The sequence below is a fragment of the Cheilinus undulatus genome, linkage group 14 (assembly GCF_018320785.1).
Source record: "Cheilinus undulatus linkage group 14, ASM1832078v1, whole genome shotgun sequence".
In the NCBI taxonomy this organism is placed as follows: domain Eukaryota; kingdom Metazoa; phylum Chordata; class Actinopteri; order Labriformes; family Labridae; genus Cheilinus; species Cheilinus undulatus.
This window is the reverse complement of record NC_054878.1, coordinates 8,368,756-8,384,447: the sequence shown is the minus strand read 5'-3', so window position 1 is coordinate 8,384,447 and position 15,692 is coordinate 8,368,756. Positions and strand designations below refer to the sequence as shown.

The following is a 15,692-nucleotide window of genomic DNA, read 5'->3' as shown; positions in this document are numbered from 1 at the left end:
TGTAGTTTGATAATAAAAACCCCTTCCTAGTAGCGATTAATGCAGCAAGGTTTAATGCCCAAGGGGTGTCACCAGTTAGTTCGGCACCAGTTAAACCCTGAACCCATTCTGGACAATATTCAAATGGGACATGCAAGTTAATTATACTTGCTTATTTGTTACTTTAATGACTTAAAGAAGCATTTGACATGATAGAGTATCTTAAGATAATTTAAACCTGATTTTATTTTGCAAAATTATATCAATAAAGCACAAGGACTCCCATGGCCCACATCCCAGAAGCGTCGTCTCAGTCGTTACCTTCTTCCTTCAGAATTAGCGGTGCCCATTAGCCACACCATTTCTATCATAAGATCAGCATTTCTGTAGATCATTTGAGTGGATTGACTCTGGCATAACAGGTTATACTGAGCTTTTACCAAGGTTATAATAGTTTTGGATTTTTCATCAGTTCCCAATCTACATTTTGTCTTCACCCTCCGTGTTCGACCTCATAAAACCACCACTATGCAAAATTCCAACCAACCAGATCAGGCAATCCCACACTCCCCAGACTTGTGTGTAGGTGCCAGTCAGCATGGTTGTGTCAAAGACTAGAACCAAGGACATCCTGTCTCCACTCTTATTTTAGTTAGCCTTGTCAGCGCACCAGGCAGTTTTAGTGTTTTTAAACAACAGATTCACATTTAACCCGATTCTACTCTGTAAAGGTCCTTGCTTTCTCTTTAACCTGAATCTAGTGTGACCTCATTCTTATGAATTCTACGCAACTTTCATGATAATGTACTTTTAACTTTGACTAACGATTAGTAAAGCACCACCTCATTCAGCTTGCAGCCTTCATGGTACAATTTCTTTGGGAATTATACTCATTTGCTGTGATCACATCATTACCGCTGATCCCAATTATTTTTTAATGATCTGATAAATACAGATGAACCTGATCACCTTTGCACTGAGCCATCAACAGGTGTATGATCATATTTAGTCGGTTGATGGGGATTTTTGAGCTTGAATATATGAATCAGTTAAGGAATACTAGTTTACTTCTCTGGACACTGGTAGCTAGAAGCACACTGAAAATGGTGGTTAACACAATATACATGCAGGGGTAATTCAGCATTTACCATTTAGAATGATGATATTATAACATTTAGATAATTCTGCTCTCATTGTCTCATTGTTTGGTCTTCTAACATTCAACATCAGTCATGTTATTCTATTATTTTTAATAAACATTTATTTATTCTAGATTTAAATTTGTTTTTATATATACCTCAAAAACATCTAAATACTTTTGATGATTCAAAGCTACTAATTTGGGCCTTGACATTACTATCATTCTTTGATTCTGCAGCAGTGTTATGGGTGGGCCTTATGGGCCTGTGTCCATCCACTTGTCCATTGGCCCACTTTAAAGTTTTGATATGCTATGATATGCTTTGTTATTTATACCTTATCTAATACAAACATAAATGCCATTTAAACCTAAAACAGTTTCCTTTAAAACCTGCAGATTTATGATGACAGTAGTGAAATCATAACTAAACATACCAGGACATAGGCTTGTAAAACTAGCACAGGTGCGCTCATGCACACACGTCTCAGATCATCAGATGATCCATTAGGGACAGCGAGATACGCATGTAAAGGAGAGAAAGTTAAGTCTAGCAGATTAAAGTCAGAAAACATCCTAAGTTTTTTGAATGACCTCTTTCTCCTGGTCTCTTAATCATCAAAAAGCAGAATTTTCTAACAGAGAAGTCAGAGAGAAGTCATCTGAGAATTTAGTTATGCCTTTAGCTTAGCAGAAAAATGAAATACATAGGTTACAAAACTACCTGTTTTATTTGCACCAATTAATGATTGTTTAGATGTCACATAAGAGAGCTGTCTCTATCATAGGTTAAATGATTCAAAATCTCCAGCAATTTTTCAGTAGTAGGCTATAGGACTTTTCTATAAGAAAGGGGGACAGTTTAAGATTTAAATCAACAGATCCATCCAGAACTGGCGGGCCTATCCAAAGTTTTAATCCTGGCACTGCGCCTGGATTGATTATTAATTTATAATTTGATTTCATCATCGTTATATCATTTGCTTTTCTTTAGTCTTTATACTCATTTTTTTTTGAGTGAAGAATAACTGAAATAGTTTACCAAGGATAGTGCAGCAGCAGCAAGAAAGGCAGAGCCCCCACCCCCGTTAGACTGGACTCCAGATCCCAGGGTCCATAGGGGCATGATGTCAACAGGAAGCGAGCCAGATGCCGGTAGAAACAGCACAGCCGGGTCATTTAAACAGAGACGGAGGAAATAGTGTTATACCGAGGAAAACATCATAGCATTAATATAGTGCCGATTTCCTTTGAGGATGGAATGCTAAAAGATGAACCTGCGTGCAGAGCGGAGTGCCGTTTTTCTGCGTGCAGCCGGGATTATTCAGCAGATATCAGTGGAGTTTAATCAAGTTATTGAAGTTTCTGGTGACAGCCAGCTGGACTTCAGACGTATCAGACACGAATCTCTCACAGGATTGAGCATTCAGGAGTCTGAAGTACGTGCTTTATTCCTGGTCAGAGATGTGACAGATAACAGCCAACGCAGTGAAGCTAAACTTATCTGTCGTTTGAAAAGGTAGCTGGAATTTCGAGCAAGAGCACAGCGTTAATCCAGGCGCAGCATTCGATATTTCTGACAGCAGCGACGGGGTAGCATATGAGTGGCAGGGATAAGTGAGAGGGGAGACGTGATTTAAATACACCGTCTTATGTAGGGATATTTCATATATTTCATATATGTACTCACATATTTACTGCATATAACTATTCAACATAATGAAGGCCTCTGCTTCTGCTGTTCTGTGGCCTGTTCTCAGAAGAGGCTGAACGCATCATTTACATGATGGATTGGCTCTCAGGTCAGGTCAACAATTGAGAAGGGTCTACAGATGTTTCAGTCTGGTGAGTAGGCTGGGAAACTAGTGAGTAGCTGATTTTCATGGCGAAGACAAAGGATGATTTGGTAAGATTTGATACCACGAGGTGAGGCAAGAGTTGGCTGGGACTAAGAGTACGTGCGAGAAGCAACGTTAAGAGAACAAAAACATTTTTTGGTGGTCCTTCTAGGAGTGTGTGTATGTGTGCTTGATTCATGTCTAGGAACGTGCACAGAGGTGCACGTCTAGATTAGATGTTATAAAAGGGTCTGTCACAAGCTTTCTGGGCTCTCTTGATCAACTGCTCTGTAACTCTGTATCTTGCATCGTTTAATAAATATCGGCTAGGCCTAAACTTATCTCACCATCTCTAGACTCTTGTTTTCGTAATATGTTTGACGCATTGTAGAGTTTTACGCCTCAACACTTATTGCTAAACATGCGCTGGGATTGGTTGAGTGGGATTGGGAATAGTGATTTGAGCATCAGCCTGTCAGCTGATGACAGCTGGGCGTATGACTTCCGTGCCCTGCATGAACTTACGTAAACTTCATTTAACACTGATGATAAATGATTTGGACAAAAAGTTAAAAAGATAACTTTAAAGGCTCACAATCTGAGAAAAGCAAATTTATTAGTTCAAAAAGGTAAAAACTTGAAACTGAAAAATAATGTTGTTTTTTTTTAAAGGCAAATATATTAGAAAGTCAAACTCATGAGTTTAAAAAGTCGAAATATGAAATACAATTTGTAATCATGAAATTAAAAGTCAAAATATGATTAAAAATTTTGAATTGTGAGTCTTAAAAATCAAACTGTGGGATATGAAATCAAAGTTTGGAGTTGAAAATATGAGGTAAAATACAAAATAATTGGTTAAAAAGATCAAAATATTATTAAAAAAAATTATGAGTCTTAAAGCTAAAAATATTATATGAGAAGTCAAAATTATGAGTTGAAATGCTTAAAATATAAAATCAAATGGCAAAATCCTAAGTTTGAGTCCTAATTGTGAGATGCTAAATTGAATTTCTTTTCCCACATTCCTGACTTCTTATCTATATATTTTTACTCCTTACTTTTTCAGATTTTATGACTTAACAAGGATATCTTAAATCATCAAGATAAATTCATATTTTTATACTTGAGTAAATCTGCAGATCTCTGATGGGCAAGATCTCATGGGCCAGTTATAACAGGAATACGAGACCATCTCGCGGGCCAGATTTAACTGTTCCACGTCCCCGATTTGGCAGTGGCGGCCTTGGATCGGGTCACGCATGTTTTTTTAATAAACAGTCAGGGCATCTGCCTCAATGAAGCTCACACAGATTGAGCAGCCACTTAGGGCACAAACACATCCCCTCCTCTCTTTATCTGAGGCTCTCTACTGCAGAGTGCAGGCAGACACACACCAAGATGCGCCCCTGCCCCCCTCCTCCCGCACCCATAGTTCTAAACATCCCTCAATAAGTAGACAGTGCGACGCTAGTCGGTAACTTTTTTTGGCAGAAGTACACAGGCTACTGTAGCCGTAGCCGCCACCAAAACAACAAACATTACTTGCCTTGACTTCCTAGAATCTCGCTCGTCTCTAATCATGCAGCAAACTCTCGCGTCTCTCCAACTGATATATTCACTGACATTCCAAAAATCTTAGAACTCTGCCAACAGTCACACTCTGAACTGGCTACACTTTTTAACATTAACACTGGACAGTGAACCTGCCATGAACAGCACATTACACAACACTGAAAATGGAGCGAGGTCGCCAACCCAAGAGAAAAGGTGGAGCAGAAAGTAAGAAGCTCAAAAAATTAAAAACACTTAATCAGGTGGTAGTGGCCTGGGATGGTATCAAGTTCCAGGCCCCCCCCCCACGCACCTGCCTTCCTCCGATTGGCTGATTTTCCATAGGCTGGCCAGCAGCAGGACTCAATGTTTTGTGCCCTATGTTTTTATGCTAGTAGTTTTAAACTTTAAATGAACCGGTCCGACTGAGTAAAATATGGCGACTTTTGATATACTAGTACGTCGGTACGTGTTAGACCCGGAGTCTGATCCTGATAGTTTGAAGAGAGAGGGAGAATAAAAGCAGCAGCAGTGAAGGATAGAGCAGGATATGAGGGGCCGTGCAAGACATAATTCATACTAAACCTTTCACAAACATACATTCTTCTCTGATACATATATACCTCTCTCACATACATTATTTAAGAGAAGAATATATGTGAGAGAAGAATGTATGTGTGTACATGGAGAATATATGTACGTGAGAGTATAGTGGAAATGGAAGGCAGTTCATTTTTAAGCGCTCTGATTGGTTGAGAGGTTTACAAGGCGGGTCAAGGTCCAAACAAGCATTTAAACAAACATGGTGTCTGAGGAGTGAATACGTGTCTCACAGCAAACATTTGGTATATTGCATCTTACTTTATCATCACCTGAAACTGTAACGTCCTCATTCTCAATAACTGAGCGGCAGAAGACAAGCTCAGCTGCACACAATGTCACCCACAGCTCAGGGCAAAATGAGCTTCGTGAGCGATGAGTCCACGACTTGGACTCGAGTTGCACTAAAGTGTGCAAATCAATGACTAGGAGGAAAATTATCTTATTATACTGTTATTGTTCATGTTTTCTTTGAAAGGATGAGGAAATAATGACGTCCTTTATCCAGAATCATATCAAAACACTAAATGGCACTGAACAGTGTTGATTTTCAGTGACATTAGGACGAAAGTGTTCTGTGTAGACAATATGGCTGATGGGTAGCGATAAGTTTTTTGGAGCAGGCGCACCGGGGTTGATTCTTGCTGTGACCAAAGTGAGTTATTATTTATTTATGTATTGATTTTTTAGCTGGTGACATTTATGCACTTCTCAGGAATTTTATCAGTCAAAGCAGGAATATGTATCACCTAAAAAATTGCTTCAATCTGTGATCGAAAAGATCCGACCTAAAGAAATATTAATTTCAGTCCGTAACAGTTCATCCTATTCTAATCCTTTGTTTATTGGCTCTGGCATTAAAACACATCAGCCATCCTAAAATGGAAAAGCGTTGTGCAGTCCCGTGGGTAAAGCTACCAGAGACACACGCTAAAACAGATACCTGAGAATCAGCTGGCGCTGCCTAAAGTGCTGATGTAGAGCACAAATGCGGTGCCTGCATGATGACTCTGTATCCTCTGTACAGCAGGGAGGGATCCACTATAAAATACAGAATATAGCTACCAAACCGTATCTATTCATAAACTCTGTTGAATACTAGCCTATTTCATATCAAGTCGAGCTTCGAGGTTACAGATCTGACTCGTCCATCACTAGCCTACCCTCCTACTGCTGATAAAATAAATGAAGAATCCCTCTAACGCCTCATCTGTCATCCACTACCGCCCGCGCATGGACAGACTCTGTCCTGATGCTGATTTACTGAAAGCATGCAGAATCAAAAACAGTACGCTCAGTTAATCCCCACAGGTTCAAAATAGCGTTGCCCACGGTATAAGATAAAAACGCTTTCACCAGAATTGAAGCAATTGGCATCTGGTGCTGCGTGAAATGTGAAGGTGGGCAGTCTGGTGATGTCAGCCCTGAAAGGGAATCCCCATGACACAGGGGACAACCCAAACAAATCCCCACCCACTACTCATGTGCTGGTGCTTCTCTGGGAAGTGAGATAAGCCCTTTCTGGGCAGCAAAGGTTGTGAATACATGTGATGTTTTAGTTTTTTTTATTTTTGAAAAATTTGCAAAAATTTCTAAAAAAAACTTTTTTTGCACTGAACATACACTCTCCTTGCACACACATATACACTTCTCTCACATACATATATTCTCTTTGCACATATATTTATATTCCCTCAGATACACATATTTGAGAGAAGAATCTATGTATATGCAAAAAGAATATATGTATGTGCAAAGAGAATATATGTGTATGAGAAGAGGAGTATACATGTATGTACGAGAAGTATATATGTGTGTACGAGAAGTATATATGTGTGTACAAGAAGTATATATGTATGTACGGGAAGTATATATGTGTGTACGAGAAGTATATATGTGTGTACGAGAAGTATATATGTATGTATGAGAAGTATATATGTGTGTACAAGAAGTATAGATGTGTGTACGAGAAGTATAGATGTGTGTACGAGAAGTATAGATGTGTGTACGAGAAGTAGATGTGTGTGTAAGAGAAGTATAGATGCGTGTACGAGAAGTATAGATGTCTGTACGAGAAGTATAGATGTCTGTACGAGAAGTATAGATGTGTGTACGAGACGTATAGATGTGTGTATGAGAAGTATATGTGTGTATGAGAGAAGAATGTATGTATGTGAAAGGTCCAGAATGAATTATGTCTTGCATGGCCCCTCATAGCAGGACGTATCTGTTTGGTAAGTGTTTAACCACTGTGTTACTAAATGGCTAAAAGGCCTTGTGGGGGCGGTCTGTTTCACTTTGCCGGCAAGATGGACTAACCACGAACCAGTCAGAGAGGCATCTGGCTGCAGACCTCGAGCAAACCTCTACGCTGGGGCATTCAGCCGTGGACCTCTGTGCTGGGGCGTGATATACATTGCCCCGAGCCAAGGACCTCTCTGCTGGGGCGTGACGTATATTACCCGAGCCGAATTTTCTGCTCTAGCCGCTTGCCCACTGGCTTACCCTAAATCTTAGCACTCTGGTTTTAATGCCTAAACCTAAGCACTCGGGTTTTAATAGCGTAGCGGGGTCTGCCACTACATGCCCCAGCATAGGGGTTGGGGTCTGCTACTGCACGCCCCAGCATACGGGCCTACGCTAATGTCTAGTAAGAGTCAGCGGTCTAACCATGCTAACAACAGCTAACACGCTGCACGCCCCAGTGTAGAGGTCTGCCCCAGCGTGCAGGTCTGCGGCTGAACGTTCTGGCATAGAGGTTTGCTCGAGGTCTGCAGCCAGACCCTCTTGACCAGTCAGGAGATCCTATTGCGATGACCTCATCAGTTCGCTCCATTGAAATCTCGTCTCAGGAAAATCTTTTAGAGATTTTCAACAAACTGTTTTCATCAGTTTACACGCTAATTCCAAGATTATTGCTGCATATGTTTATCTTGCGGTTTGTAAATTTGCATACGTGGAGTATGGACACCCAACATTGTGACTTTATATTTATGTTTTAAAAATCGGAAAAGTGTAATACCCCCTCTTTAAAATTTGTAGAGTAAGTCTGGACAGAGATTTGGCTGGGCTCCAGAAAAACCCAGAGAATGGGCCCTCCCCAGTTGTGATTTAGTCATGATGTCAATGCATGGCTGTTTTATCCATAGCATTGATCTTGGCTTACAGTTACATCATTTTGGAGCTCAAAAGTGTCAAACTATTATTGGGTTCTAATTTTGAAAGTAATTATTTGTGCCACTTTGAAACCACTTTTCCTGCCCAATTTTTTCCATTTTAATTGCATTTTTCATCAGTTTTGTGCAATTTGCACACATTTTTGCCTTATTTGTGTGCATTTTAATTCTTGTTTTTCCACATTGTAACCAGCTGTCATTGCTTTTTCCCATCAGCTTTTGTGACTTTTAACATATTTTTTCCACTTTTGGCCAGATAAACAGTTTGCCAGTTTAAATCAGTTCTTTAATCCCACTTTTAGTCCCATTTCTCTACCTTCTCCACCAATTTCTGTTGCTTTTGAACTAATATCACCACTCTTAACCCCTTTCCCCACTTTTTATTACCAGTTTTTGCCACTTTTGGCTGCTTTTTGTCACTTGTAATCCCATTCTACTACTTTAAAAGTCACCCTTTCTGCCAATTTAGCATTTGAACCCATTTTAATTCAGTTTTTCTAGAAATAGGAATTTGTGTTTTTGAAATGGCTATACACTCTAGCAAAAATTAATAAGAAAAAGATATTCATTGCTTTGATTAAGAGTAGTTATTATTTAGGATAAAACATAAAATATGGATATTACAGCTGACTTTTACAATGGACCATGATTTTGCGACTCCATGGGCCTTAGAAAGCTCTTCCCCTTACCTCCCCTTTATGGACAGCCTTGTCTACACATGATGATTCTTGAATGTACATGGCTGTTCATCCACATTCAGGTACAGAGGGGTCACTGGTCCCTGGCACCTTTATTTTGGGGGTCGCTGGTTGAAAAGATTAAGAGCCCCTGGTGTAAGGTACTTGGCAATAGTAGTGGCATTCGCCTCCAGTGATTTCAGTGAGTGTTGCCCCTTAAAAGAGGGCATGCAAGCTAGGCTAGCGCTACAGAAAGGTATAGTTTCTCTGAAAAATTTAGCCTGTTATAGATAAGAAATGGTCTTTAGCACAGTATGAATACAGATGACCACTGTGAGTTAGTCTTTAAAGTGGACATGAAACACTAAATGGAGTTCTCATAATTTACAAAAAGGTCTCTCATCCTAACAAAAAAAAAAGTAGTTTAAACACCAACAGTCGAAATAAATTCTAAAATCCTGTATTTAAAAATTCACTTTCAAAACAAGGCTGATTTTTGTTGTGCTGCCGCGTGTGACGTCATCATCATCAGAGTATGGTGTGCAGATCTCCGTTATTGCCACTGACTGCCACCCATCTGTGCAGAAGGTCCTGCGACAGAAACACAAAAAAAATCCAATATGAATATGTTATGAATTTGGTACATTGTCAAAAATGTACGAAAGAAATAATGCCCACCCACAATGAGGAGCTGTTTGAGCTGCTTCTCCACTTTTTAAGTTATTACATAATCATAACAGTTTAACAATACCACAATAAATGGACAATTGATCATTTTGGCCACAATTATTGTGATATTACATTTTGCTAATGTTTCATCTCCATCTACACTGGGCAGCTTGAGAGTATACACTTCTTGTACACAAAATATGCCACCAAGAGGAAAAAGTTTCTTAGGAAGAGCTTTGAAGCCAGACTGAAGGTAGCTGCATTGGACCATAATCTTAATGTCAAGAGAACAACTGGAAAAACAAGGAAGGGACAGAAGTAGCTCAAACACCAGTACTCAAAAGGTGCAGGAGCCTTTGTGATAACACCAAGGAAAGTTGAGAAGTACTATACCTTCAGGAAAGACATTGCATGTGCAGGGCAAAGGTTGTGTCCATCGGTGCAGCACTTGAACAGCAGAAAACAGAGAAAACACCCACCCTGGTCCAGCACAAAGGGGCTGAGAAACCTGAGGATGCTCAATCTGTGGCAAAAAAGCTCAGCTGCTTTGCTTCACTGCCCCAAGAAGCTCTCTGAAAAAAACAAGCACACAAACAAACAAACATATACCATATCATTACACTTGGGGTGTAAATCTTTAACCATATCACAATTCTATTTTATTCTGATTTGGGTTAGGTCTAATTAGATAAAGAATATTACTTTTGAACCAAAACTACTTTCTAGTTAACAAAAAATTAATTGAATTGAAAGACGGGGATATTTTAGCATATTTCACTCCTGTCTGTAGGAAAATGAGAGAATGACGAAGGTGCAGTGATGTGCTGTGTAGTTGCAGTAGAGAGCAGCAATTTTAGTAGGCACATACCTAACCTAATGTCTCTCCATGATCTTGCAAGTAAACAAAACCATCAGACCATCATAAAGATTGTTGTATGTATTTATTGCTGTATTTGTGTTGGATTGCTTGTCATCTCTGCCACAGAACCAGTGTCAGATACACTCATAGACATATGTGGAATATCCAGCACTTATTGATAATGCTCCCAGATATTAAAAATGAAATTGTAGGCTATTTCAAACCTTGAATCTGAGCCTGAAGGCTTTTAGAGGTGAGTCCAGGTCAAGTTTCAAGCTATGCAGAAGGAAGAGAAAGCCTATATTAAAAGATTGATCTCTACATTATATGTATCGATATTGGAACTTTAATCAAAAACAATTTATCTAAATTGGAGAATCCATTTTTGAACCCAGTCCTATCCATCAGTATCAAAGATGTTGTAAAAAGTTCACAATATACTTACTATTAGGCCATGCACGTTGGACTTCCAATACTTCCATGTCAGTGAGGCTGACCTCCCTAAAAATGGGATTAGTGGGAATGGAGGGAGATGGTCGTCTGTGATGGGGTACCTGTAAGCAGGGTAAAAAAAAAAAAAAAACATTCCCATTTTAATACTGGCACATTGTCATCAATGCCAAATGGCTGCCACTATCAGGAGAGAATACAATAGAAACAGATGACATTAAATAATATTTACTATGAAAAAAAAAATCACATTTTTATGACACTCTGATCACTTGACAGAAGACAAAACTACTATCCCTCAATAACTCTTCATTATTAAAACAAATGAGAGCATAGACTTGTCTCTGTTCATCTAAATTCTGTATAGAAAAACATATAATTTCAATACTAACCAATATTAAAAATCAATGTCGTCATAATATTCAAATCCATGATATTCTGGGGACGGGAGAGCAGTCCTGATGGAAGCCATCACACATGCCTGGATAGGTAGCCTGTGGCTCCTCCCCAGGTGTCCTCTGGCCCACAGAGTAAACTGTCTGTAGGCAGTTAACCTGAACAGACTGATAGAAACACAGCTGGCTATGATTTGTAGTGCTAAACAAGATATATGACATTACATAGTAAAAACATACCTTATTCATACTGTTTATCTCAGCCCATACAACATCTTTGCATTTCTTGGTCCAGCTATTACCGATTACTGTATATAACAGAATGTAAATACTACCTATCCTGATATGCTATGTTCCATTTCCAGGTTTGATAATGTCCTTATTATGGCACTGATTTTGTTCCACAAAGTTGAACAAGCGTTGCTATTAATACGTTAGCAACCCAATGTACCACAGTAATGCTAGCTACTGAATATGCTAACGCTAATTTTATGAACGTCAACACGCTAACGTTAATTTTACAACCCGCTAGTATGCTAGCATTTCACAAGCAAAACCATATGGTCAGCACAAACATAATTGCGGTTGAATTTAAAAGTGATATATCAGCGACTGTTGATACTGATTACAACAAATAGCATACACTTTACCGCGACTTACGTTAACCCACCTGCTGTTTATAGGTCACTACAGTGTCCCAGCATGTACTTCACACAGGGAAAGCATAGCCACTTCCAAGACCTCCCTCTCACAGCAGAGCATCTGGTATGTGCGGGACAGGGTTATGCAGGGTAGTTCATCGACAACACCATCTATATTTGCTTCCTGGCAACGGATAGGCTCTCTGGTGGTTAGTATTGCGAAGCAGTGGCCGCACATACACTAAGTGGTGTGGCTGACTCTCTTCCCTTCTGAAGCTTGGAGAACGGCTGCCTCCTCCTCCTCGACAAAAATAGGCTTTTCCTCCCTCCGCTTTTTCACCACTGGCTCAAAAGCATAAGCGATTGGTTTTGATGGGAAATCATTCAAACACCTCTCGGCTTCGTCCTCTTACATTTTTATAGTAAGAGTGAAAATGGGATTTGGGAGATAGAGAAAATGATTATATGGAAATAACTGAGTAAGCACAAGTTTAAATGTTATAACTATCAGACATAAGTTCGGTATATTTCATTGATATTTTGTTTACACTTATGTGGAGTTCACATTAATATTATGATCATATTCTGGTTTACTTTATAGGAGTTGTCATCTTCAGCTGACACTCTGTTACCAAGTTCCACTGTTAGGGGGTGCTAGCACACCTCTTTTGTAAACACAAGACTGTTTTTGAAAAGGGGGGAAGGAGAGAAGGGATTGTTAATGGAGTGATTGTAAACAGTGGATGGCTATGTTGTGAGACTCACTAAAGTTATGAATACAACCTAGAAGCTGGACTGGACTGAATTATTCTTCTACACACCCACGTCGCTTACATTATGTGAAATAAACTGCTTGTAAGTGAACTAGAACTAGTTGTACCACCGCTACTATTACTACCACTAATACTTCTATTGGCAGTCGCAGGAGGGAACCAATCTGATGACGTAGGCAATGATGTGAGACAAAGATGGCGGCAAGCACACACACAAACTATGTTGTACATGAATATTAAAAACGGATTTTCTCTGAAACGGCTGACTTTTCAAACAAAATTTTTTGAGTATCATAATAATCCCCACATCGCTATTGGTGGTTCATTTTGTTGTTTTATGTCCTCTTTAATATGATATGTGGTTAATTCATTAATGTAACTGCCACGCTTTCTTTATAAAAACACTAGAATTTTTTTTAAATTTGAAAACTGGAAAAACGATGCACCGGCATATTGCATCACTTCCTTTCTGAGAAAAATGGTGTTTTAGATGAACAGTCTGCCAGAGTGGCTGTCACAGACCTAAAGTCTGCAGTCAGACCCCTCTCAAACTTTAGAGAATTTAATGATACATATTTTAGTGCTGTAACTCCTCTAATTAAAGGAATGGATGGTGTAATGCCTGTAATCATTAATAAAATATGTAAGTCCCTTGCAAGTCCTTGGAACAAATACTTAATCAAAACAGATTTTAGCTGAAGTGCATCAAAATATTAACTATTCTGTGTTTGTATTCTTTATTCCTGCTTGCCATTATCCTTTTGTCATCTGTCACATATGAAAGCAGTCAGATGTAACTTTCTGCATTATAAAACTTTGAACCTTGATGCATGATAGATAATACTGCTGTGATGGTGACCATCAACTACTTTTCACGATGCATTGAAGAATCTGTGAATCTCACAGCACTGTGTACTAATGCCCATTCAGAATTCAGACCACTACAAAAACATGCACTCACTATTTCGTGCATCTTTATAGATGTTATACATCTCTCTCTTCGCCGCCATTATATTTGCTAATGCTAGCATTAGCATTAGTGGTCATTGCTTCATCTTTTAACATAATAATAATAATAATAATAATAATAATAATAATTAGAATAATTATAATAATAACTTTCTTTGTATAGTACCTTTTAAGAACAGAGGTTTACAAAGTGCTTTAACATTAAACAGTTATAATTAAGACAAAGCATCAAAACACAAAGAAAGAACACAACAGGAAAGACAAAACCCCAACAACAGACGAACTCATGACAACGTAACCCCAACATCATAATCATCCTGGTTGACACAATACAAACCCAAAAATGTCAAGTTAAAAAGACATCATAATACCTAGGTATGTAAAATTCAAAAATAAAAGTAGTGACCAAGAATAAACAAACTAACAAAAATAAAAACCTATATCTACATCTATAATCATTACTAAAACAGTTTCATGGAATCCAAGATCAATACTACTTCACTGCTGTAATTATTGCTAATATATTAGCACTGGTCTTTAGGGTAAAATTGTAGCTGGTGACCAGTCCAGGGTGTACCCTGTCTCTCGCCCAATAACCGCTGGGATAGGCTCCAGCTGTCATTCAAAATGGATGGATGGATTAATGAGTAACTCTGGTCTACTATAACAGGCTACAACAGAGAGTACGTTTTCAACCTAACCTCTTTGTAAAGCGTCCGGAGATAACTTCGGGTATGAATTGGTGCTATACAAACGATGATTGCTTGATAATAGGCACAGCTTTTTTCTTGAAAATGCTAAAGAGGTGACACATAACCCCCTCCTCGTGGGTCTATGGGAGCATGTCTAGTAAATGTAATTTCATAGCTAAAAACATAAAATTGCTCTTCTAGTCTGTGTTCTCATGTTTTCAGGTAAAGACTAAGACTGTTTCTTCTTTTTTTGTTGTTTTGTTTTTATTTTAGGAAAGGACAGAGAGAGGAGCCATCAAGAAGATAACAATGACAAAGACATGAAGAAATGTATCTATATATATTAATAATGAAATGTGATGCTGTTGTTGAGTAATTCACATGGTTTCAGTTTTTAGCTAAGGGTCTCATAAAAATAACTAACATCTAATCAGTGAAGAAAAGTGACAGTTATAAAGCCTGAATTTCACAGGAATTGTGTTAATCAGCATTTTTCTAAATTATGGGATAAATTACTTAGCAATGGCTGAGATTAAACACTTATGTAAATGGAAATAAGAGGTTGAAATTAGAGCACTTGGATGATTCATGCAGAAAATCTGCTTATGAAACAAGAATCATTCCCTTTCAGCTACATGGGAAAGTTAAATGTCTTATTTTACACATCACTGGTGTCGGGCCAAAACCTCCTATCTCCAAAATCACCACTTTTCAAGGAACTGAAAAAAAAAAAAAAAAGCTTTATCTATTAGATAATTTAACAATGAATGGTCCTAGTCAGAGTCTTTTTGACACGTCTTTTCCTCTAAAATGTGTTAAAACCCACTGACAGTTTTAGGTTGACCAATAGCACTGAAAAAATGAAATAAAATAAAACAATTCAGATATGAGGTTTAGGTCCTATGTCAGGGATATAATTTATTTTATATTTTTTCCCAAATAATTCATGACTTGTAGCCTATCTTAGAATGAATATTGCCAAAATATCATTGTTAATGTAATCCTGAAAATGATGCATGTTCTCTTAATCTCCTTATTGTGTGTCTGAATAAATCACTCAAAAAGTTCCGGTGGATTCTCTCATTATTAATATTACATTTATATGAATTGTATTAATATTAATTGATATGAGCTGTCCTATGTCACTTCCTTTTCTCTAGTTTGACCCGTACAGAAAAGACATAAAACTTAAAGAAATATTCACCGCCTGAAGTATTAATATTTATATATATATATGTGTGTATATATATATATATATACACACACACATATATATATTGTA

The 15,692-nt window shown here is 38.3% G+C and overlaps 1 protein-coding gene across 1 annotated transcript in view; it reads left to right on the top strand.

The window, feature by feature from the left end:
* The window catches only part of LOC121521043, a 45,145-nt gene extending 29,745 nt beyond the window's left edge, over positions 1 to 15,400 (top strand). The window contains exon 5 of the mRNA XM_041804757.1: positions 14,684 to 15,400. The gene's annotated coding sequence lies outside the window, so the exon portion shown is untranslated. The remainder of the gene's footprint in view (positions 1 to 14,683) is intronic.
* The last annotated feature ends 292 nt before the right edge of the window (positions 15,401 to 15,692 follow it).